Here is a 23,446-nt window from a genome sequence, read left to right on the forward strand (position 1 = left end):
CTCATCAGAGCCCACGACATAATAGAAGCATTACAAAGGGGTCTCTCTAATAATCTTAACAACCAGGCAGATCCATAATAGGATAGACAGTTGCTGGATTGTCAGGTCCTAAGTTGTTTAAAATCAATATAAACAGTTTAAACTGTATTCAGTAAATAACTGACAAACTGTGCGGGTATAGTAGTATAGGGGTCATAGGATCCCTGTATTTTGCATAGTGTATATTGTCAACCTGTTCTTTCAGGTGAATCCAACATAAGCTACATTTTAGCCACCAAGTCCATTTTCCTATTTAATAACAGCAGCTCTGTTTTGTCTGGGTTTAATTTCAGTTTGCTCTCTCATCTTGCCCATTACCATTCATAAGCAATGTTCAAGGTATTGGTTACTTCCTTGGAATTGGATGGTAAAGAGCAATAAAATTGGCTATTCTGAGCACACTGGTGACATCTTACTTCTAACTTCTGATGAATTTCCCCAGCTGTTTCATGTACATGCTGAACAACGCAGGGGGAGAACCTGAAACCTGTGGGACACCATAGGTCAGCATCTTCTAGTCATGGCCTGACAAGAAAGGTGTAGCCACTGTAAAATAATCCTCCCAGGATTATTTCCTTCCAGACAGTCTAGAAAAATACCATGCTTAATGGTACTGAAAGCCACCAAAAGATTAAGAGGACTAACAGGTACATGCTCATCCCACTCAATTTCCTGCATAAGCTATCCACCCCAGCAATCAAATTTTCACTACCTCATCCCAGTTTCAGATACGATTAAAATGGATCCAGAAAACCAATATCATTCAGTTGTGTTTGAAGCAAGGCTGCCATCTTCTTGATCACTTTGTATATGAATAGAAAAGAATAGAGCTGGAAGGGATCTTGGAGGTCTTCTAGTCCAGCCCCCTACTCAAACAGGAGAACCTATCCCATCTCAAACAATGATACTTAGCAGACTGGTCTACATTTGTATAGATCTTCTGGGTTAAAGGAGGACATTTTCAATAATGTTCTTGTTTATTTCCTTCTTGGGTTGGGTGGAAGAGGTCCTGTCTGTGGGAGCACTGATTACCTCCCTTAACCATGAGGCTAGTCCCAAAGTGTAAGAGTTGTTTCACACAGTCACTTATCACTGCAAGCTACCTCACCCCTTTTCTAAACAAACAACTTTCTTCTCCACTACCCTGAAAATGAGCAAGATGAAAAGTGGGACTATAGCTGTTTAAACAGCATATATACATATATATATATATTGTTCTGACTCCTAGTGACTGCCAGAACAAGTCCCTTGTTTGGTTCTGATAGACGAGGACTCAGAGTGATTCACAATGAAAGAGTTTATTGAATACACATAAGTCAACTGTCAACTGTCAAATGTTGCAAGCTTTTATAGTGGAACTGTTTGAACTGTAACCAATCATCAAACACTCTTTTCCCGCTTCTTGTTACTTTAACCAATGATTGCACCTGAATCTCCCGCTCTAAACCCTGCTTTTGCAATCTGCTATTTTCCTTGTTTGCAAACTATTTACAGACACAACACCCCTTACCCCCCAGTTGTTGTTATTTATGTACAAAATCCTTTAAATATTTTGGTGGCCTATGGACTCTTGAAGGGTATCTATTGCTACGGATACAAGGGTCATTCCTATCTGGTTGTCTGCTTGGCTGGTTCCCTCTGTTGGACCTGGACTCTTGGCTTACTGACTCTGACGCTTCCCTGTTACTACTTTGTGGATTTTGTTGTGTTTGAAGATCAGCTATCGCTGGCCTACTCCGAGGGGGTATTTCCCAGTCAATTTGACTAAATTGTTGTTGGTTCCCAGGGGATGAGTTATTTTGCGTTTCTGCTTCCCCACTATCAGGCGTGTTGTTATCAATGAACCTTGATGTAAAGTTCCCCCCGAATATACTTTGATCCCCATCTGTTGGCAAACAACCAATAGTTCTCTTTCTAAGCTGATCTATGTGTCTTTTGCTGATCCTATTCCCTTCCCCCTCAATAGTGTAAGTCAAGGGACCCAATATTTCCGTCACCACCCCTGGGATCCATTTGTCCCCTTGTGCATAGTTCCTGGCCCAGATTAAATCCCCCACTTTGAATGATCTGTTAGGAATGTCCAGTTCTGCACTTGGTAGAAGTCTGTCAGGGTGTAATCTGTCCAATTTGGTGGTTAGTCTCTTTCCCCACCTCATTTCAGCTGGGCTTTTGCCGGTAGCTGTACATGGGGTCGTATGTTGGGTCAGCAAAAATTCGGCCAGTCTTTGATGCCAGTCGCCACGGATGATTCTCTTTAATGCGTCTTTAGTGGTCCTCACATTTCGTTCAGCCAAGCCGTTGGTGGACGGGTGGAAGGGTGCTGATGTCTTGTGTTTAATCAAGTTGGCCTTGAGGAAATCCTGGAATTCAACAGAGGTGAATTGGGGCCCATTATCAGACACAATTACATCAGGTAACCCATGAGTGGCAAAGAGGCCCCTTAATACCTGTATTGTTTTACCTGAGGTTAATGAACTGACTGGTACTACCTCTAGCCATCTAGAGAAGCTGTCCACTACTACCAGGAAGGTTAACCCTTGGAAAGGTCCAGCAAAGTCAATGTGAATCCTGGACCAAGGATTCCTGGCTAACTCCCACTTATGCGTACGGGTGTGTTGTTGCTCAGGCCTAGAACGTTGGCACAAATAGCAATTGGTAACGCATTCCTCAATGTCATTGTCTAGTCCTGGCCACCACAAGTGGCTCCTAGCCAATGCCTTCATACGTACTATTCCAGGGTGCCCCTCATGTAACTCTAATAAAATAGCTGGTCTGTGGATTTCAGGAATGACCACACGGTTTCCCCACAGTATGCATCCCAGATGAACTGACAGTTCATCTTTCCTTCTAAAATAAGGAATGTACTTGGCATCTGGGTTAGTATTTGGCCACCCACTAAGGACCCAGGCCATAATTCTCTTTAGAATATGGTCATTATTTGTTGCCAGAGCTATGTCTTTGGCAGTTAAAGGCCAATCAGGAATGTCCAGGAGGGACATTATTTGTCCCACAGGGGCAGGGTCATCCTCAGTGATATTTAATGGCAGTCTGCTGAGGGCGTCAGCATGTCCCATGTCTTTGCCCGGTCTGTGTTGGAGAGAAAATGAATATGCTGAGAGGAAAATGGACCATCTCAGCATTCTGGGAGACATGATTTGGGGTGTCTGTTTGTCCGTGGTAAACAGTCCCAATAGGGGCTTATGGTCAGTGAGTATGGTAAAGTTCCTACCATAAAGGTAATCATGGAACTTTTTTACTCCTGCCATGATTGCTAATGCTTCCTTGTCTATCTGAGCATAATTCCGCTCTGCTTTGGTTAGCGTCCTGGAATAATATGCAATTGGTCTTTGTGTACCATGGTTGTCTAAGTGGCTGATAACAGCCCCCACACCATACGGTGAAGCATCGCATGCTAAATAAATTGGTTTATTTTCAATAAAATGGGTTACTGTGGATTGGCTGGAAAGAATGTCCTTTAAAATTTGGAAACTCACTCTATGTTTATTAAGCCACTGCCAAGGGGTCTTTTTATCTAAAAGTCTATGGAGGGGTTCTGCAATGGCAGCTTTGTGTGGCACAAATGTATGATAGAAGTTTACTAAGCCAAGGAAGGCTTGTAGTTCAGCCTTGTTTTTTGGCTCAGGAGCCAATTTAATTGCTTTGATTTTATCAGGGGTAGGATGAATTCCATTTTTGTCAATCCTGAATCCAAGGAATTCAGTGGACTTGACCCCAATGCAACATTTTTCCTTTTTTTGGACTTCCGGTGGCTCCGCGGCGCCGGAGACAGCCTTCCCGGGCTGCCCGCGGCTCAGCTGAGTGATTTTCGCCCGAAACAGCGCCGATCAGCTGTTCGGGCGAATTTGAAGCCCCCTCCTCGGGAGAAGAGGAGGGGGTGAGGCCCCAGGTAGGGGTCGAGTTCTCCGGGGCCGCCTGAGCTTGCAGCTTGGGCGGCTGAAGGATCGAACTCCCCCGTAGCCTGGGTCGCTCCCAGCTGGCCAGCGCCTCTGCTCCTGATTTCATGGAGCAGAGCCAGGCGTCTGTGACCACCCCTGCCTGAAGGAAGGACTATGGATTAAAAGAAGCAGGCAGAGCGGTACAAGAGGAAAAGGTGAAGAGGATTATTTTATTTTACTCTCGAGCTTGATGGATTTTTTTAAACTTTAAGTGAAAGTGCGTCACAATTGAAAGTTAAAGATGGCGGCTAAACCTCCCCCTAAAACTCTTCGAAGTGGTGGATCTTCTCCGGTGCAACAATCATCATTACAGGCGTTGCATCCTCCTGATGTATTGACACGGAAGGATTTACGAGATGCTTTGGATAAACATGCCCAGGTACTTTTGGAATCAATTAATCAATTAATTGGTGATAAATTTGCACAGATGGAGGAGAAATTGAAGAAGTTGGAGGAGAGAATGGAGGAGAGGATGGAACAGAAGTTCAGGGTGATGAAGGCAGACATTTTGTCTTCAGTGTATAAAGTGGCTGAATGTGTGGAAGATTTGGAGGAAAAAGTGGAAGATTTGACTCAAAAGAATGCCATATTAGAAGCAAAAGTACTGGAGAATGAAGATTTAAGAGATAAAATGGATAGAGAACTGAGTCTTGCTCAATATTTCCAGATGCAGTTTGCCATTAGAATCAGAGGTTTAAAGGAGAATATTAAGGAAGATCTAAAGCAGCTGGTTTCTGAGGCTCTTGAAGTGGTATTGAATCAGCCAGCATCCGAAATAAAAGGAGGCATGGATAAAGTGTTTCGTGTGAATTCATGGATTGCTAGACAGAGAAAGTTGCCTAGAGATGTGGTGGTTTATTTTGCAAAAAGGGAAATTAGAGATGAAGTTATACAAGCTGCCTATGACACTAAAGTCGTGATTGCTGATCAAGAAGTTCTGGTTCTAAAAGAAATTCCTCCAAAGATTTTAAGGAGAAGGAAGGATTTTACATTTCTTGTGCAAGAGCTCAAGCAACGAGATATAAGGTTTAGATGGGAGATCCCAGCTGGGCTGATGGTGATGCATGAAGGTAAAAGGTACTGTCTGGTTACTGTGATGCAAGCGCGTGATTTTTACAATAATGTTTTAAAAGCAACTCCATTAACACTTCTGGAAGCTGCAAAGGGATCTGGAGAAGGAGAACATCAAGAGGCTGAAGATGGACAGACAGAGGAGAATGGTGCTGGAGGAGATCAAGTTATAACACTTTTGGATGATCCTAGAGAACAGAGGGTGACGCGTGCTGCTTTAAAATGATCAAAGAAGATAAAAGAACAAGAACAGCAGAAGTCTATGGAACTTTCACAACGTACTTACAGTCAAGTAGTGGGAGGTGGGAAAAGATTTGGGTGAGGAATGTAAAATTTAAACAAGTTTGAAATCTAAGAGAGAATTTTTACAAAATGTTTTATAGATGGTATATAGACTTTAAAAAGTTAAGTATGTATCTGAATTATTAGCCTAAATGTTGGAGGTGCGGTGATGAAGACGTAATATATTCTCATATATGGTGGACTTGCAAAAAGGTTAGGGCTTTTTGGATAAAAGTTTGGTGGAACATACTAAGTTGATGTTGAATTTAATTACGGCAGTAAGACTTTTGATAGGTTAGTACTGGAAAGAGGAACTGCCGACCATAGAAGAGTGGGCTTTAGAGGTTTCCGACTTGGTTGGAATGGCGAAGATTTTGGCCTATTTGCAAGATTACTTGCAGGAACGCTATATTATGGAAGGGAGAGAATGGTTTGAGTTTATCCAGAATAAGTATAGGGTTAAGAAGTTTTATATTTGAATAAGGCTTTTTTTTGTTTCTTTTTCTATATTAGTTTTTTTTATATATATTTAATATTATTAAGGTTTGTTTTATCCTATATAAGCTAGAGAGTGTTAGATTTTAGAGTTTATGGTTGTTAATATATGGTTGTTTATGATTGTTTTTTTTTATATATACCTTGTATTTAGCTCTGGGAAGTCGGGGGGGGAGGGGGAAGGGGGGGAGGAAGGGGGGGAGGGGGGGAGGAAGGGGGGGAGGGAGAAGGGTGGGGGAGGGGGGATTTTTTAAGGGGAAAAATTGTATGTTAAAACTTTTCAATAAAAAAAAAAAACATTTTTCCTTTTTTAATTTCAATCCAGCCCTCCTAAATCTTTGCAATACCTGTTCAAGCCGCTCTGCTAATATTTCTTCATTTTCCCCAGCTATCAAGACATCATCAAAGTAAGGGCATACACCAGGTATGCCCTTTAAGGTCCTCTCCATCACTTCTTGAAAGATGCCTGGAGCTGCTGCAATACCAAATTGCAGTCTGTGGACTCGGAACGCCCCCTTGTGGGTAACTATCGTCTGAGCTTCTGCAGCCTCTTCAGAAACAGTTAATTGCAAGTACGCCTGCGCCAAGTCTAACTTGGCAAACATGGCGCCATCCTGTATCGTGGCGAGGACCTGCTTCACCGTCGGGACCGGGTAAGCATGTTTTTTCATTCCCAGGTTCAGGGTGGCTTTGTAGTCAGCGCAGATCCTCACATCCCCGTTAGGTTTGAGGGGTGTGACGATCGGCGTTTCCCACAAACCTCCCTCGACTGGTTCTAAGACGCCTTGGCCTACAAGCTTGTCGAGCTCGGCCTCGATTTTTTGCTTCAGGGCGAAAGGCACCCTACGGGCCTTAAGCCTGATAGGTTTTACTGACGGGTCTAGATTAAATTTTATTGGGGGCCCTTTGTATTTACCAAGAGACCCATCGAATACGTCTGCAAATTCATTGCAGACTGATTCGAGGGTCTTATTTTTAATAATTGAATTTATTCCCCCAATCCAAATGCCCAGGGCCGGGAACCAGTTAAGGCCAATTAGACTAGTCCTTTGTCCCTCAGTAACTATTAATTCTAAAAACCCCTTAAACCCCTTAAATTTAACGCTAATGGCAATTTTTCCCTTTATTTTAATTGGGGTTTTTTGGAAATCAGTTAATTGGATTTTTGTTGAACTAAGTGGAATTTTTCTTCCACTTATTTGTTCAATCCTTTCAAGGGTTTCACTGGATATTATTGACACTGAAGCCCCTGAGTCTATTTCCATTTTGCAAGGAACCCCTTGCAATTGGACTATGATTTTTAATTTTCCTTCTGGAAAATTGCTATTTTTTCCCTTCCTACTGCGATTGACACACGCCACCTCCCCTCGGTTTGGAATTTTAACCCTCGGTCTAGGGGTCTCTTTGCCACTAAAGTAAGGGGTTACCTTACCTTCGGGCCACACATCTACTTCATGAAGGCGGTTGTCGCGTGCACGGCTCCTGCAGATGGCCTGGATGTGGCCGGTCTTCCCACACGCTCTACATCTTGCGGTACGGAATCGGCAAGAGGCGCGGGGATGGTTGCCCCTGCAGCTGCCACACCGGTTGTCATTGTCGCGTGGTCTCGTTGTGGCGTCTCTCCATGGTCGTTGGGCCCCTATCGCTTGTCTTTGCGGTGTTGCGGGTTGTTGACGGCGGTTAGGTTCAGGCCCCTCACTTCGGGATGGTTTTGGCGCCAATTTCCCGAATCGTCTGGAGACTTCAGCGATGTCTTCTTCCCACTGCTGGTCCACCTCCCCGCAGTCCACATAGCCTTCTTGGTTGATTTCGGCAGACACTGCCATGCTACTGCGGGGGGGGGTCGCGATACCCGGTGGATTCGTATGTTAAAAGTTCATCCAGCACTTCCTGCAGATCGCCGGTGGGTTTGGCGATTATTCTGTTTTGCAGCTGCTCGTCTCGTAAGCCCAGTACTACTCGGTCCCGAATTCTTATTTCTAAATTGTCGTATTTACATCGTACAGCGGCTTCCCTGACGGCAGCAACGAATTTTTGTATTGATTCGCCTGGTCTCTGGTTCCTTTTCTCAAAAATGCGCCGCCAGAAGAGTTCGGATCGCCTAGGCATGAAGTGAACCTTTAGTTTGGCTAAGAGGTCAGCATATGGCACACTTGAGACCGGCTGTGGTTGACACAGTCCAACAGCGATCCGATAAACTGGTGTGCCGCAAATTGTTAGTAATGCTGCCGCCTTTTTCCGGTCATCAGTAATTCCGTTCACAAGCAGGAACCCTTCGACTTGTCCAATGTATTCTTCCCAATCCTCTGGGAAGTTTGGGTCGAATTCTTTCAATGACCCTATTTGCGCCATTCGGAGAATTTTTCTTTATTCCGCCGCGGCCGCTCGGTTGACTGTGACACCTTTTCGAATTTGCCGCCTTTGCGCAGCTATTTCGCCAATTCTCTGGTCTTCTGTCTATCCCACCCTCGTCGCCAATTGTTTGGTTCTGATAGACGAGGACTCAGAGTGATTCACAATGAAAGAGTTTATTGAATACACATAAGTCAACTGTCAACTGTCAAATGTTGCAAGCTTTTATAGTGGAACTGTTTGAACTGTAACCAATCATCAAACACTCTTTTCCCGCTTCTTGTTACTTTAACCAATGATTGCACCTGAATCTCCCGCTCTAAACCCTGCTTTTGCAATCTGCTATTTTCCTTGTTTGCAAACTATTTACAGACACAACATCCCTGCAATTTGCTTGGCAAGATTTCAGATGTGGTCTGCCATTTCCTTCTTCCCAGTGCTGAGAGAAAGTGTTTGGCGCAAGGTCACCTAGTTGGCTTCATGCTCAATGCCTCCGTTTTCTAGCCTGGTGACTTAAACACTACACCAGACTTACATATACATCAATATACATCAATATTAGGAATGGTAGATTTGTTCTTTGGATTGTTGACTTCCACTCTGGTTTGTTATAAAAGACATCTGATGCAAGTGTTAAGTAAGCAGGTTATAGCCTTCATTTGTCTTATTTACCCATGTCCTAGAGATCAGAAAGCTAAGATGAATCTAAAAATAACAGAACAACTGATTGCCAAGGACACATCCTCATGACTTACCCAGTTCAGGAATCCAAATCAAGACTGATATATTCTATTCTATTTTATTTATTTTTATTTTAATCCCATTTATATCCCGCCCTTCTCCGAAGACTCAGGGCGGCTTACAATTTAAGCACAAACCAATGTGCTTAGCAATAGCCTTCATTCTATGTATATGCCTGCTTATTAGGGCTTTCAGCAATGTAAATTGTTCACAGCATGCAAGTGACAGTTTCAACTTGCTCCCTCCAAAGTCTCAGTGAAGGAGTTACCACAAAGTAGAGAACAGTGAAGCCAACCTGTTCTCTGATGGGGCAATGTAGACAGGGAAACAAGCTCCATTGGCTGCACAAATGGGCCTCACACTGTACATCCCTTTTGGGACATTTCTCCACCTGATGTACATTTACATGCATATATCTTATTGGATGTCTGTATTACTTAAAACTGTGATTCCCAAACTACAGTATGTGTTGACATGTGTCAGACAATGCAAAACTGACTAGCCTAATATTACTGTGTTTCCCTCAAAAATTTAAAATATCCTGCAGTGCCCTTGTGAATTCTCTGTTTCTGTTACGCCTACAGCTCACAAATGGTGTTGGGCCACCCTGAGGCACCACGGCACAGTTTGGGAACTGTGGGGAGCCATGAAAAGATTACTTAGACTCTAAGGGTGCTGTGAACTGAGAAAATTTGGAAACCCTTGGTCTAAAAGTTAACACTCTGCAACTGTTCTGTCTGCATAAAATATACAGAAAAATAAGATCCAAGTTACGTATTCTGCCTCTTAATTTCTAAAGGCAGAAGCAGATGAGCCTCCTTGCTGTAACAGGCCCATTACATTTATTTTGGTGAAAAAACATTTGTTGTCAAATCAAATTGGCTTTGCCAATTCCTCCCTTTGTTTTTCTTTCCCTCTCTCAGGAGACCCCCCCACCCACTCCTATCCTGTATGGGGACTGAGTGCCTGATGTGCTGTCTCAGCATCCTCCTGCTTGCTGCAGCTGGGAGATGGGGCAACGCTCCAGTGGGTGGGCTCCTACGGCCTCTACGGAGCCATCTTTTCCAGATGGTAGGGACCATTAGTGTAGCTCCCACACACTCAGAGCCATAAATTTTATGGGGCTTATCAGTTAGGGTAATGGGAGCTGTTAGAGTCACGCAGTATAAGCAAACTCTCCTTTGCAGGAGTCTATGGTATCAATGGTAGGCACAGCTTGGTGCATAAAGACCAACATCTCATCTTATGAGAGTGTACTGGGGGTGGGGGTGAGGTGGGGGTGAAACATGGCTTTTACCTGTCTGGTCTCTTGATGGGACGTCTCCAGTTCCAGACAGGGAGAAACACCAAGTGGGCCTCTTATTGCACGCTTGGCTTCTCTGAGCAGCTAAAGCACTTGGCCAGTGTGCGGCACCTGTAATATGCACCTGATCTATACTGACAGCTGTGTTCAAGCATTGTGCAAGGTGGTTTGTGAAAACTGTAACAGTTGGAGCAGACGGGCAAAATTTCCTGATTTACAAATCTGACTGTGCAGTAAAACATCCTTTGAATTAGAATCACCAGTGTTCCATGCTGAGGCTTTCCTTTAGATCCTTGCTTTCCGCCCAGTTCCAGACACTTCCTTGCTTTGAAAATTAAGAAACAATAAATTGGTTTTCCCTCCCAAAAAAATCCCTGCCTCTCCCACCTTGCCCCTCTTTCAGTTTTGCATAAGCTTGTAGAATATGTTCACATGCTTACCCCAAGATTTACTGAATTACTCACATTTTCTGGGTCTGAACAAGCCACCCCGGCTAGGTTCATACAACATGCTAGAATAAAATGTGATTGATTAGTTTTGTGGTTTGCTTCATTATGGGAACACAGCTTTGAACAGCTAGAATTAATTATAAGTTTTAACACCATTTCACAGATTAAACCCAAAGCAAGCGTTCTTGTTATATTACAGGTTCATCCCTTACCCAATACTGCCAATTGCTTTCCTGAATGTGTGATGAGGCACAGTTGGGTGTCTGGGCCATCATTTTTATTATTTACTTAATCACTGGCAGATGACACTGGGTAGAAGGGAAGGTAAACTCACCCATCATGTTCTGACAGTGTCCCATATTACTGTCTAAGGGCAGCAAGCACTGGCAGTTGCTGAGGGGCTACTAAGGTAAACTGCCCTGTCTATATCAGCACACTCTCGTGGACGGAAGGAACTTTATTGTTATTTATCACAACCTATGCCAGGGGTGTCAAACTCAATTTCATTGAGGGCCGCATCAGCATTGCGGTTGCCCTCAGGGGGCTGGGTGGGTGTGGTAAGGGTGGGCGTGGCTAGAGTGCGTATGGCCTACTGGGTGGGCGTGGCCAGCTCTACATCCTTCACATCAAGGGTGCCTATGGGGGCCTGGGCAGGAGTGGGACAGATCTGAGGGTCTCTGGCAGAAGGAGAGTCTCTGGGCCAGGGCCAAGGCAGTGGGGGCCGTTCCCTCACTGTTTCCAGGATGGCTTTGCGGGCCACATGAAACCACTTCGTGGGCCGAATCTGGCCCCCGGGCCTTGTGTTTGACACGTCTGACCTATGCTTTCGTTCACCGTTCTTCTTTCCCTTCCTGGTCCCAGGTTGCTTCCTTGATAAAAGTGCCTTCTTTCTTAGGATCTTGCTCCATGCGTTGGTGAAATAGCCTGTGATCCCAAAAGGTTATGTAATAAGTAGGTTAGTCTTTAAGATGCCATGACTCTGTATTGATAGACTTGATTCTGGGAATACAGAGAACGAACAACTTCTTTATGCAATTGTATAAATGTGGTTTCTCCAAGGAAAAATGGGAACAGGCGGGAATATAAAGAAGGGGAATACAACTCTGCCTCTCATCATTGCTGATGGCCCAGCTGTTTCAAAACAACCCAAGTTGTCTTGAACCAAGTTATGATTGTAATATCATTTTATATCCTAATATAGTCATCTCAACATGACAGGCAGCCCTCCCCCCTCCAATCTCCACCAACATGACTAAAGGTGTGTATCTGGAAGGCACCAAGTAGAGGAAGGTTATCTTAATCCATAAATTCTGAGCTTGATTAGGTACCTGCAAGTTACTGCCAGTCTCTTGCTCATTTTAAATTGGGTTTTAACTTTTGTATAGTTGTTTTTTAACTCCCTGTAAACCGCCCTGAGTCCTCAGGGAAAGGGCGGTATATAAATGCAATAAATAATAATAATAATTTGGGGTGAGACTCTTAAGAACAGCCCCGGAGATGAACAGCCAGAGGGAGGGAGTGTTGCTGTCATGCTTTTCAATGGACACTTAGGTGGGTGGAAGATGAGTCCACCCCCTTGTTAAAATATACAACAACCCATCCATGGCTCTATTTTGCCTTCTGTTTGCTCATCATAAGGTTTTCTTTCTGGTATCACCATATCCTTGGCAACCTTGGAAAGCTTGAAGGATATCAGCTGTTTCTTACACTTTAGTTCACATTCTGCAATGTTTTTAGGATACTTGAATATCAACACTAGGCTCTGTTTCAACTAACAATCTCAGGACCCGATTTTAAAAAGATACAGGATTGGGGAATCTGGACTTTCATATACTGCTGAACTACAATTCCCAGTGGTGCCAGTCAGTGGGAAAGGATTCTGAAAAGTGTAGTTCAACAACATTTAAAGAGCCACAGCTTCCCCACACTTGCATGGATAGCTTTAATTTAATAACATGTTATCCTAGTGCCTCGGCAGTGGCTGCCTAACATTATTTTTCTTTCCGATACCCATTGTGCTGCAATTTTGAAGTCCCTACATATTTGGGAACCTGATTTTATTAGGACCAAAAGATTAGAGCTATCCTACACAGTATTCAATTACCTGAGTAGATCTCTGAATTGGTATATATGGTATATAAGGTTAAGATGTAAAAATCTTTGAAAACCACAGCTGTTAAATTTTGGAACCATTGTTTCCTGTGCCTCTCCAAGAGGCACTTACATGAATCCCCACTTCATCCATAACCCACATTCTGTTACAAATCCAATTGTAGTTTTAATTTAATTAACCACAAGGTAGTTAAAGAGTGCTCAGGGTTAACTAATCTTTGTTAAATGACTGTAGTTATACCTTAAGCTTCTCTATTGCATTTTCTATCTAGGCTGTAGCTGTGGACTGGAGGGGGTGTCTGTTTTTCTAAAGTGTGTATGATTCTACTTGGATTAGAAGCTTAATAAGTACATCAAGCCCACAAATAATATTGGGGAATAGGTAAATCATCTGCTGGCCACACTAAGATTTCATCCAGGATTCTATCATACCCAGTGGCAATTAGACACCCTGCTGTTCAAAAGCATAGCTGTTTCCCCCCCCCCCCGCCAGCTGAATCAATAGAGGTGTACAGAGTAGGAAAAAAAAGACTTTACCTAACCAGGCTTTTCTTTCACTGTAATTGCAGGAGTTGGTCAGGTCAATCTGTATAGTACTTGGTGGTCCATATCCAACCACAGTTCACAAGTGGTTGCCCATAGCAGAACATCTTCCCTGGAAATCTGCCCAGAGGATTACAAAAATCCTGGAGATCAGCCACAACATAATTCTCTGTAATAAAACTAAAATTGTTGTACAAATTTATTTATTAGATATGAATTGTAGGAAATTACTGATGACTAGCCAGGCACAAAGCAAAATAAAAATAGCTTAAATTACATGATTGAGTTGTAGTTGGTTTTTTTTAATAAATCAGTTTTCAACTTGCTAGGGGCAATGACTGTTCTCCACATTGGTTGTTGTTGTTTTTTTTTAATGCTGCATATATCCTTTCTTTTTATAGCTTCTCTACATTCCCCACTCCAGGGTTTTGTTTCTGTGGGCCCACTCCTTGAAGATTACTATTGTATCTTTTAGTGCTATGCTTCATGTTCTTTTTTCACTAGAAAATGTGGAACTACTTACTACTCAGTGTGAAGAAGGTGTCAGGTGATCAGAGGAGAAGTCTAACTTGCACAAATGTCAGTTAAAGCCAGAGTATCAGCATTTCCCAAAAGTGTATAGGAGATTTGGGTTTTATGATGATCTACAGAAATTACAAAGCAACTCCTTGGTCTCTATGAACAGAGGTTTAGAGGGTTTTTTTTAATATAAAGGTGAGGAAGCAGAGCTACTTTGTGTTGACTTGAGAGCATTAACACATTTGACGTAATCATATTTGTATCGGCAAAACACAACCACACTGAAGATTCTTGCTTTTGAGAATTTAGCCTTGAATAGTATCTCTTTTCAGTGCATACAAAGGATTGCTCTTTGCTTGTCTGGCTTAGCCAATGCTCTTTGCGAATCAGCCTTTAATAGTTTAAGAGGATTTTTCAGCTCAGCTAATTGTAGTTAATGCAATAAATTGTGGTTAAGTGAACAAAAAAGGGGGACCCTGTCCTTGCGGGGAAATCCTAGGAAGGGAAGAGGGGAAAAAAAAGAGCCAGTTGGAAGAAAGACATCTGGGTGACCTTCAGCCAGTCCTCACTTTCAACCTTAGGAAAGAGATAAGGACAAACCACTTCCATTTTTTTCTTGTTTCTTCCTAACATTTTCCTGCAAGTGCAGGGTCCACCAAGTGTTGATCCCTTGGTTGCAACAGAATTGGCTGACTGGCTGGTCGCTCAAGCCATCTTTCATCAGCTGAAAGAGAGTGACTGGCCCAAAGTCACCCAGCCAGCTGTTATACCTAAGTTAGGACTAGAACTCACAGTCTCCTGGTTTCTAGACTAGGTCCTTAACCACTAGCCCAAATTTTCCCTCAATCCACTTCTGAAAATGTTACCAAGAAAACTGCAAGGAATTGCCCAGGCAATCTCTAGAAGTCAAAAGCTGATTCAAAGGCACTAAAAACAAAACTGGGTCAGACTTGGTTAATATTTGGATAGGATAGCAGCAAGAAACTCATGGGCTGGAGGCTAGACTATGAAGGGGAAAAAAAATCTAGGAAGATGGCAACGTCAAAATCATTTCTGTACTGCTTCCAAAAAAACCTGGACAGATATAGCCATAAAGTCACAAGGATTTCAGCTACACTCACATATGTTTGAAAGACCATCCGAGAATGTAAGGTATTCTTCTGTTTGCATTTCACACACACACAGACACACACAAACACACACACACACACACACACACACAGAGATTAGTTGGAGTTTAGATTGCAGCATGCATGTGGCCACCTTTGCAACAGAATCTAATTTGGTTAAATTAGTTTCTCCCTCTCTCTCTCTTCTTCACTCTTATCTTTTTTCAGCAGATGAAACGAACGACTGACAAGACGTGAAATACTCTGTGTTCTTGCAATTTTTTCTAAATGTTTGGCGAGGTGAGACGTTCTAAGGAGAATCAGACCTGTTGATATGTTTGGAAGGCTTTCTGGATTGATGCCACTTCCTTATGTTTTGGCTGATATTTTATTGGAATGCATTTGCCCCATTTATCTCTAAAGCTCCAGCTCATTCGGCATGAAAGCAGAGAGAGGGCACCATGATGGAAATTTGTAATAAGAAATGTGCGAGGGTTCGACTCCTGTGTCATCAAGGAGCTGCATAAATTCAGGATGATCCCTGACTACAATAGCTGGGATCCATTAAGGCAGCAGCTCAATTGCCCTAAGTTGGAAGAGGCCCCACTGAAGACACTTAGATTTACTGTCAAGTACTTTTTATCCTGTACTGCTCATGTATTTATGGAGCTTTAAAAGGTTTTACTAGCAAAAATCATAGATCCCTGTCATCTAGGAGCTTACAGTCTCTTACAGAAAAGTTAATGGAGCAAGCAGAAGGGAAGAGAATCATAGCAAGTGGACTTAAGATTCCATCCATCCCATTGAATTGAGTAAATAAATTCTGCAAGTCAACTGTTTTGAATGGTTTGAAGTTAATATACTCTATGTCAAACCACGAAGTCCAAATACTTGGAAACAATTTCCCTTTTGTGTTTGCAATAAATCAGCATATGGGAAGAATGCAGGACTTACACGAAGAAACCCCAAAGCTTTGTGAACTACAAAGTGCTAGAATTGCCTTCTCCAACCTAATGGTTCCCTTCAGATGTGCTGTATTCCACCCCTTCTAATTCTCAGCTACTGCCATGTTGACTAGGGATTATGGGCAAAATTCTTACAGATCAGGAAGTAATCAGGACCGAGCATGCTGTATTAGAAAACTACAGATAAATCACAATGCAGTATGATTAGTTATATTCCTAGTAGTTGTTAGCTTGAATTGTCGAATCCAAGGCAATGCTTTGTTTGCTTAGTGCAGTAGACTAAGTCACGGTGTGGACTCATAGGGCAACATGGTGCCTCTGGACGTGTTGATTTTCCACTCCCATAATTACTAATCATCATGTTGACTGACAATTATGGGAACAGAAGTCCAACATATCTGATGGGCATAAACATTTATTGGTGAAGCAATAAATAAATTGTAAGGCGAAGAAGCTGAAGCAAGCTCTAAGCCAGACATTAATGCAATTTGCATGTAAAATTAGGATGCAGACTGCTTCAGTGGAAAGGGCCTGAGATGATTCTTATTGCTTGCAAAAGAACTAAATGCTCTGTGTCTCATAGATTAACTTTTGCCTGCAGAGCAGTATAACCTCATGCATCTTCATAGAGGAGATTGATGTCTAAACCTTTTTCCCTTACTTTGGAAATATTTATCAATAATCTTAGTTCAACATACCTTATTCTAATAGTCTCCTGTGCTCAGGCCTCATAGAGAATCATTGTTAACTGTAGCTCTATAACGTTAGTGGCACACTGGCGATTTCTTCCCAGAAATGCATACAAAATATAATCACAACCACTATCATTATTAGGCCCCAATAAATGTTGCTTCTAACAGAACTTTGTTTCTATATTTTGCTGAAAAATCATTTTAAAATTGCATAATTCAGCTCAGATGCTGAACAAAGCCTTCCTTGCTACAGTTTGGGGTGTCTTGCACTGTTAAAGCCATATGCACAGTAGCAAGGAAAAAAAGGGACAATCTGAGTGGGGTTTTTTTCTGTACAAGTGTAATATCCTGTGTACCTTTCAGAGTAATTCTATGATATCAATGAGAATACATAATGTTCAGGTAAACTTGGAGAAGAGTAAACAATGCCATTTTAGTGCTAAGGCAGAAGAAATGCTGAGTTTATTAGGGATTATGTGCAAATAATATTTCACAGATCCACAATCTAAGAATTAGTATCAGGGCTAATTGCAAGGATGATGGGTGGATGGGATTTATTTTAAATAATGATGGGGGAGTTGTTAGAAGGTTTAAACAATTTCTAACTAATCACATTTAGAACTTTTGTGGCTGGTTCCAAATAAAAATGAAAGACACCTTAAGATATCAGGAATGACCCAAATATCTTCATTGTTCTAGTTTTAAGAATGGCACAAACCATTTCCAGTATTTTTTCATGGCACAAAATCATACCCAGATAGAAAGATATAGCAAGTTCAGAATAACATTTTCCTCCCTGGGGCCCACCAAATGTCAGAATAACTATCTATCATTCTCAGGCTATGCTGCTCAGAGATGATCATTATATCTGGAGGATACCAAGTTGTGGAGGTTGCCATAAATTTTAGTGCTGGAACAAATGTGTAGCCTACACACTGCAAATGATTGTAACAGCAAATGTCTTAGTATTCTGTCAGATGTAAAATGCTGATTCATGGTATAAATTTGTTGTGACACACGAGAGGTACCACCAGACTGCTAATCACAGCACAGGCCCTAAGATTGACAGTGTGTATTAACAATTGTCAACAGCACGCAGGAGACATGAGGGAAATCAATGTGTGTGAATATCTTTGCGATCTGGAGGTTGATGATACCTGTATGGCAAGGTCAGCTAACTATTTGGATGGATCATAATTGGGAGTTTTACTCCAGCTGCAAAGAAGGAAATAGAGCAGAGAGAACTGCACACTCTGTTCTGAGTACAGTGGGACAGACATGACCTTGGAGAGAGTGATGGGAGAATTTTCAAGGAAAACTTGAAACTTTAATCAAATAACATACCTTAAAGCATTGTCTTTCCAAAGTTATGAAATTCTGCTCCCCTTCTAAATGTATTATATTGACTTACTATGCTGGTCTATGACTGTAATAAAGATTTGATTTGATCTGATTATTGACTTACATCTCCCCAAACTATTATGGATTTGTGGCTGCAGGACTTTTTGCAGTAATCCTTGGGGAAGTACAAGTATTCCTAAAACCTGAGAGCCTTGATCATTACTGATGAGTACAGAGACTATATTTTCTTGGAAAAAATAAGGGGCAAATCTGAAAAGGAGGAGAAATCTGAAAGAGAATTAAAAAAAGGTAATTGTTTATAACTTTGCTTTTTCAAAGGAAAAATCAAGAGCAAAACTAAGAAAACAAATAATTAAATAAATCTAAAGGGCAGCTTTCTAGTATAAAATATTGTCCTTTGTAATAAAGCACGTATGGTCGTCACTGTACTGATAAAGAGATTTACAATGACTGTACAATATTTAACTTCAAAAGTGTTCCATCTCCAGCAAAACGCGGTTGTCCAGTTTTACATTTCCTTGTAAATACCATGCAGAAGAGCTCTATAAGCAATTTGCTTGAAACTTAGATTGAATCTCAGAAAGAAACTATTTTGTGTACCACAGAATTTCGTGTTTTCTAATCCAGGGTCTTTTGGATGTGTTGCGCTAAAAATGCCAACCTCCTCTTCCCCCAGCCCATAAGCCTGGTGACTGGGAGAGTGATGGGAATTGTTGTCAAATATGTCTAGAAAACCTCCACTTGGTAAAGCCCAATGCAGTCTGTTTGCTTAAATGCATGCAATTGCTTAATACATCATTTTCTCTTTATCACATACCTGATCTTATATTGAGGAAAAGGGATGTTTCACATTTACAGGTTATTCTAGAACTCGGTATTATATGGACCCCTTACACCCCTCCCCACCTTAAGCAAAAATACTGACAGGAGGATCTTGGAGGTGGCTGGTTATTAATTTTCATCATTTCAGATAAAAAATGATCTTCCTTCACTTCAAACAAATTGTGATGCATTGATCAGCTGGAGTTACAGACAGTCCTAATCGCCCTGACTTAATGATCTTGGTTTTCTGTGAAAGAGTCTGTATTATATAGCAAGAGGAGGTTTGGGTAAGAGCTCTGGAAAGAGAAAAGAAAATATCAGCATCATCCCTGGATTTTCGTGGGGAGAAAAAAAACAACTAGTCACCCTCTACAATATAGCCTTGATCCTGGGACAGAAAGGAGTAGGGCAGGCAGATGGAGTAAAAAGGTTTCAAATCTCTATGAGGAAGAGGAGAAAAAAAGGAAAGCCCAGGTTTTGCAAGTCAAAATCTACTTTCCAAACAAATTATACCTTGAAGATCCACACACACACCCCATACACACCTTCTGCTTTACCTTTACAATTACTCCTACTCCCTTTTGGAATAGCAAAATTCCAAATGTGCAGGTAGCAAGGGGAACACACATCTAAACTATGAAGCCATTTAAACAGGGGGGAAAAGAGGCTTTGGATTGCAAAGTGGATATCTACAAACACACACACACACACAATTTTCTGATTTACATTTTTGAGTGGGCAAAGAGGTGAGTGGCCTGCTACCTGTTGCAGAATTCCCCCCCCCCTTTTTGTTGACTGTGGCACTTTCATACCTGAATCAAAGGGAGGACAAGATATTGGCATCTAGTAGAGGCACCCAGGCCCCTGTTAAGAGCTCATGAGCTTGTCCTTCTGTATGCACAGGAGCTTCCCAGCTGTGACCCAGAAAGTCTGATTAATTACAAAGCAATCCATTAATATTCACGGCTAATTAAAGATCCTTATCGTGACTAATTCTGCTTATTCTACATGCCCAGACCAGAGACCGCAAGCCCTCGGAAAAACTGGAAACATCAGCAGGAGTTCAATGCCTGACTAGCTGGTGCCTGAATGTGGCTAGATCTTTGGCCCATCAAGATTTGGGGGACTGAGCTAGAGGAATGCCACATGATGCCACAAAGAAGGGGGGGGGGAGAGGCAACCAGGGAACAAAATCTTGCAATAGAAGGAGTGCTCAATGGGGTTGGGAGGGAGTGGATTCAGAATTTGGTTGCATGCCCTTCTACACCCACAATTGAATGCCCTTTTTAGAAGGCAAGAATTGCACTTGTCATGAGTGAAGCTTGGAGAGGCTTAAATCTAGAGATGCCCCTTCTCTCTTATGTATATTGATTCCCCCCCCCCGGAGCCCCTGAGGTTTCACACTCTTCTGGTCGAGAGGTAGAATTGTGGGGTTTCCCCTGGAAGAAGCACTGGGGCGGTCTTCCCTTTAAAGCCCCTGTTACACAAATGAAAGGTTTTTAGTCAGAAGGACTTGGAGAGAGTAATACATCTGGTGTATTGATCGCAGGCCAGGGACCAAGGCATGGCTTAAACAGTAATTGATTTCCATCCGCCGAGCCGTGTTGGGGAACATTGATTTAACAGCACTGCAGACACTGCTACTAATCTGATTAAAGTCTTTAGCAGAAATGTTATTCTAAAGGAACATAGGCAAAATTGGGGGTTGGAGAGCAAGCAAGAGGAAGCCAAGGGGGCATCAGCACCTGGAGGGCAGTGGCAGCTAGGTTTCCCAGGGCAGAAGGGGGTGAGAGGGGAAATTTGATTCAGAAAGCTATCGATATTCCTTCTGTGACTTGAACACTCATTAATGAAGCCATTTCTAATTGCAGTCCAGTTTTCCCAGAATGCCAGGAGTTCCAGAGTTTCCTTAATTTTTGCTTGCTGCGGAAGACTGGAAATAATGGCCAAATCTGGAGAGTTTTGCTAGTGCTGTCTCAGTTTTTGTCTGATCTTGCTTAACACGTTAACAAGCCTTATTCCCCAAATTAGGAAACAGCCCCATCTAAACAGAAGAGACAGAATTTCTATAGTTCCTCACTCCCATTTTCTGTCTCTACTGTCCAATGGTTGCATCACTGTCATAGATGATAAAGGTAAAGGTAAAGGTTTCCCCGCACATGCGTACTAGTTGTTTCCAACTCTAGGGGCCGGTGCTCATCTCCGTTTCAAAGCCGAAGAGCCAGCGCTTGTCCGAGGACGTCTCTGTGGTCATGTGGCTGGCATGACTAGACGCCAAAGGCGCACGGAACGCTGTTACCTTCCCACCAGAGTGGTCCCTATTTTTCTACTTGCATTTTTTATGTGCTTTCGAACTGCTAGGTTGGCAGAAGCTGGGACGAGTAACAGGCGCTCACTCTGCTACGCAGCACTCGGGATTCGACCCGCCAAACTGCCTACCTTCTGATCAACAAGCTCAGCGTCCTAACTCACTGAGCCACCGCGTCCCACTGTCATAGATGATACTACTCCATAAACACATAGGTGGGGTTGACAAGCCTTTCCCCGGAATCTCTTGGTGGGTCTGCATTGGAAAAGTGAAACTCTCCTTGATCCCAATATTCCATTCTCATCCTTAGTTGACGTTCATCTTGAGATTATCTGTTGGTAGCTATACCATTCTGCAACAGTAGTAGGAGTGTCAGACTAGGATCAGAGAAACCCAAGTTTAAGCCCTATCTAGCTATGAAGATCCATGGGTAACTCTGGACCACTCATGACTATTCAATGCAAACTGCTTCATAGGTTTATTGTGAAAATATCATTGAAGGGGTAAAACCAAATTCCTGAAATAAATATGGGATCAAAATACAAGAAATAAATTAATACAAGGAAAGGAGAAGAAGGTGGGAGAGCTGAGAAAGTGAGGCCTTAGTTTCTCCAGGAAAGCTGGGTTGTATGCCAAGTCACCTTATAATAACAGCATGTGGTGCAAGCAATTTCCTGGTTGCAACGTCCAGATTCATAGTTTATGAAGCCTAATCTACGTTTTCCCAACTGCCTAAGGACAGACATACATGAAAGACATTTAAACATAGGGTGAAAATGAAAATATTTGGGTTATAAAGGAGCTATTTTGGTTCTCAGCTGGGACCACCAAACAACACCCTGCATAATTGCATCCATTATTTCCTGCTTCATCTTCTCTCAAAAGCAATGGCATCTCCAAAAGGGACCAGCCGGTTAATCCTGTCACCTCCATTACCCACATTGTGGGATTGTTTCATTTGTCCTTGTGACATATTCCAATTATCCCCTGGAGAAGAGCATGGGATTCTGTCCTCCTCCTTCCCTCTCTTCGCTCCCTCCCTCTCTCCTTCCCTCCCTCCCTCCCTCCCTTCCTTCCTAACAATCTCTGTCTCCATAACTCCAAGCCACTCTGTTATCATCCCAGTTGAGTCTTATTGCTCAGCCTTGATTTAAATCCAGGAGATTTAAATCAGTAATTTAAATCACCAAGAGAGAAGGTGGAATTGATTTAAATCAAGTTTCCCATTTGTACTTCAGCTATTCCTAAACAAACATGCATACTAATTGGTTGATATAAACATTAAGAAATGTAGATTTACAACTAAAAGGGCTTTTATACTACTTAATAGGTAGTCCAATCATTTTGCTCATGCAGACCACATGCTTTTGTACTGCAGTATTAAACTCCATCTAGAGAAGGGACAAGTACTTGCTCATCCAGGAAGTAGCTTTCTGCCCACATTCCTTCTTCGTACCTCCATCTTGGTTCTCCCACTTTAGATTATCCCTTCCTTTTTCCTACCAGAGTTCTCAATGCTTATGCCCAGAATGTGCTCACACTTATGTTTAGTCAGCAGAAATAACAAAGCAGGGATGGGGTGGGCAGAGGCTTTAGAGCCAATGTATTGGATGAAAATTCACCAAAGTGAGTTTTATATCCCCTTTTATTTAAGGCAGGGTTCCTCAAATTGTCACCCATTAAAATTATAAATTGATTTGTGTTCTCCCCATGAACAATGGAATGTTCATTGGGGATAGGGTTGGGTGATAAATATATTTCTTACTTTTAAAAATTACATTTTAAGCTATGTCATGAGTTTTTTCAAATCTTTGGTGTCATAACCACCTGCAGGCAAAGTAGGCAGCAAACTCTGAAGCACATTTTGACAATATTCCTGTTGTACCTGCACAGCCCCAATTATTTTTGTTTTTTAAAGTGTGTGATTTCCCCTCCCCCCAAATTGCTTTTGTCCCTCCTGGGGAGTCATGACCCACAATTTGACAACCTCTGAATTAAGATGAACAACTGTAGACTATACTGTTCTCATGAAGAAGGCCCCTTTCTTCATACTACAGCTAAAACAATATGGTAAGCAAATTCAATTAGATCTTGCACTCTTGTACACACAGCATCGGTTCCATCCCCTTCCGGCCGTATGCCATTCTCTTTCTTAGGCAGCCAGGATGATTTTCTTCTGTCTTGGCTAAAAGTGCAGATTTTCTGGTTTTATGATTTGTGACATTAGAACTTTGTAGGGTTCAGTGGCTTGCTGTTTTTCCATTTGTGGAACTTTCTGCCATCTGGATGTGGCACTCTGGTAGACTTGACAGACAACTTTATCACC

This window comes from Vipera berus, assembly GCF_964194415.1.
Source record: "Vipera berus genome assembly, chromosome: 1".
Taxonomy (NCBI): Eukaryota; Metazoa; Chordata; class Lepidosauria; order Squamata; family Viperidae; genus Vipera; species Vipera berus.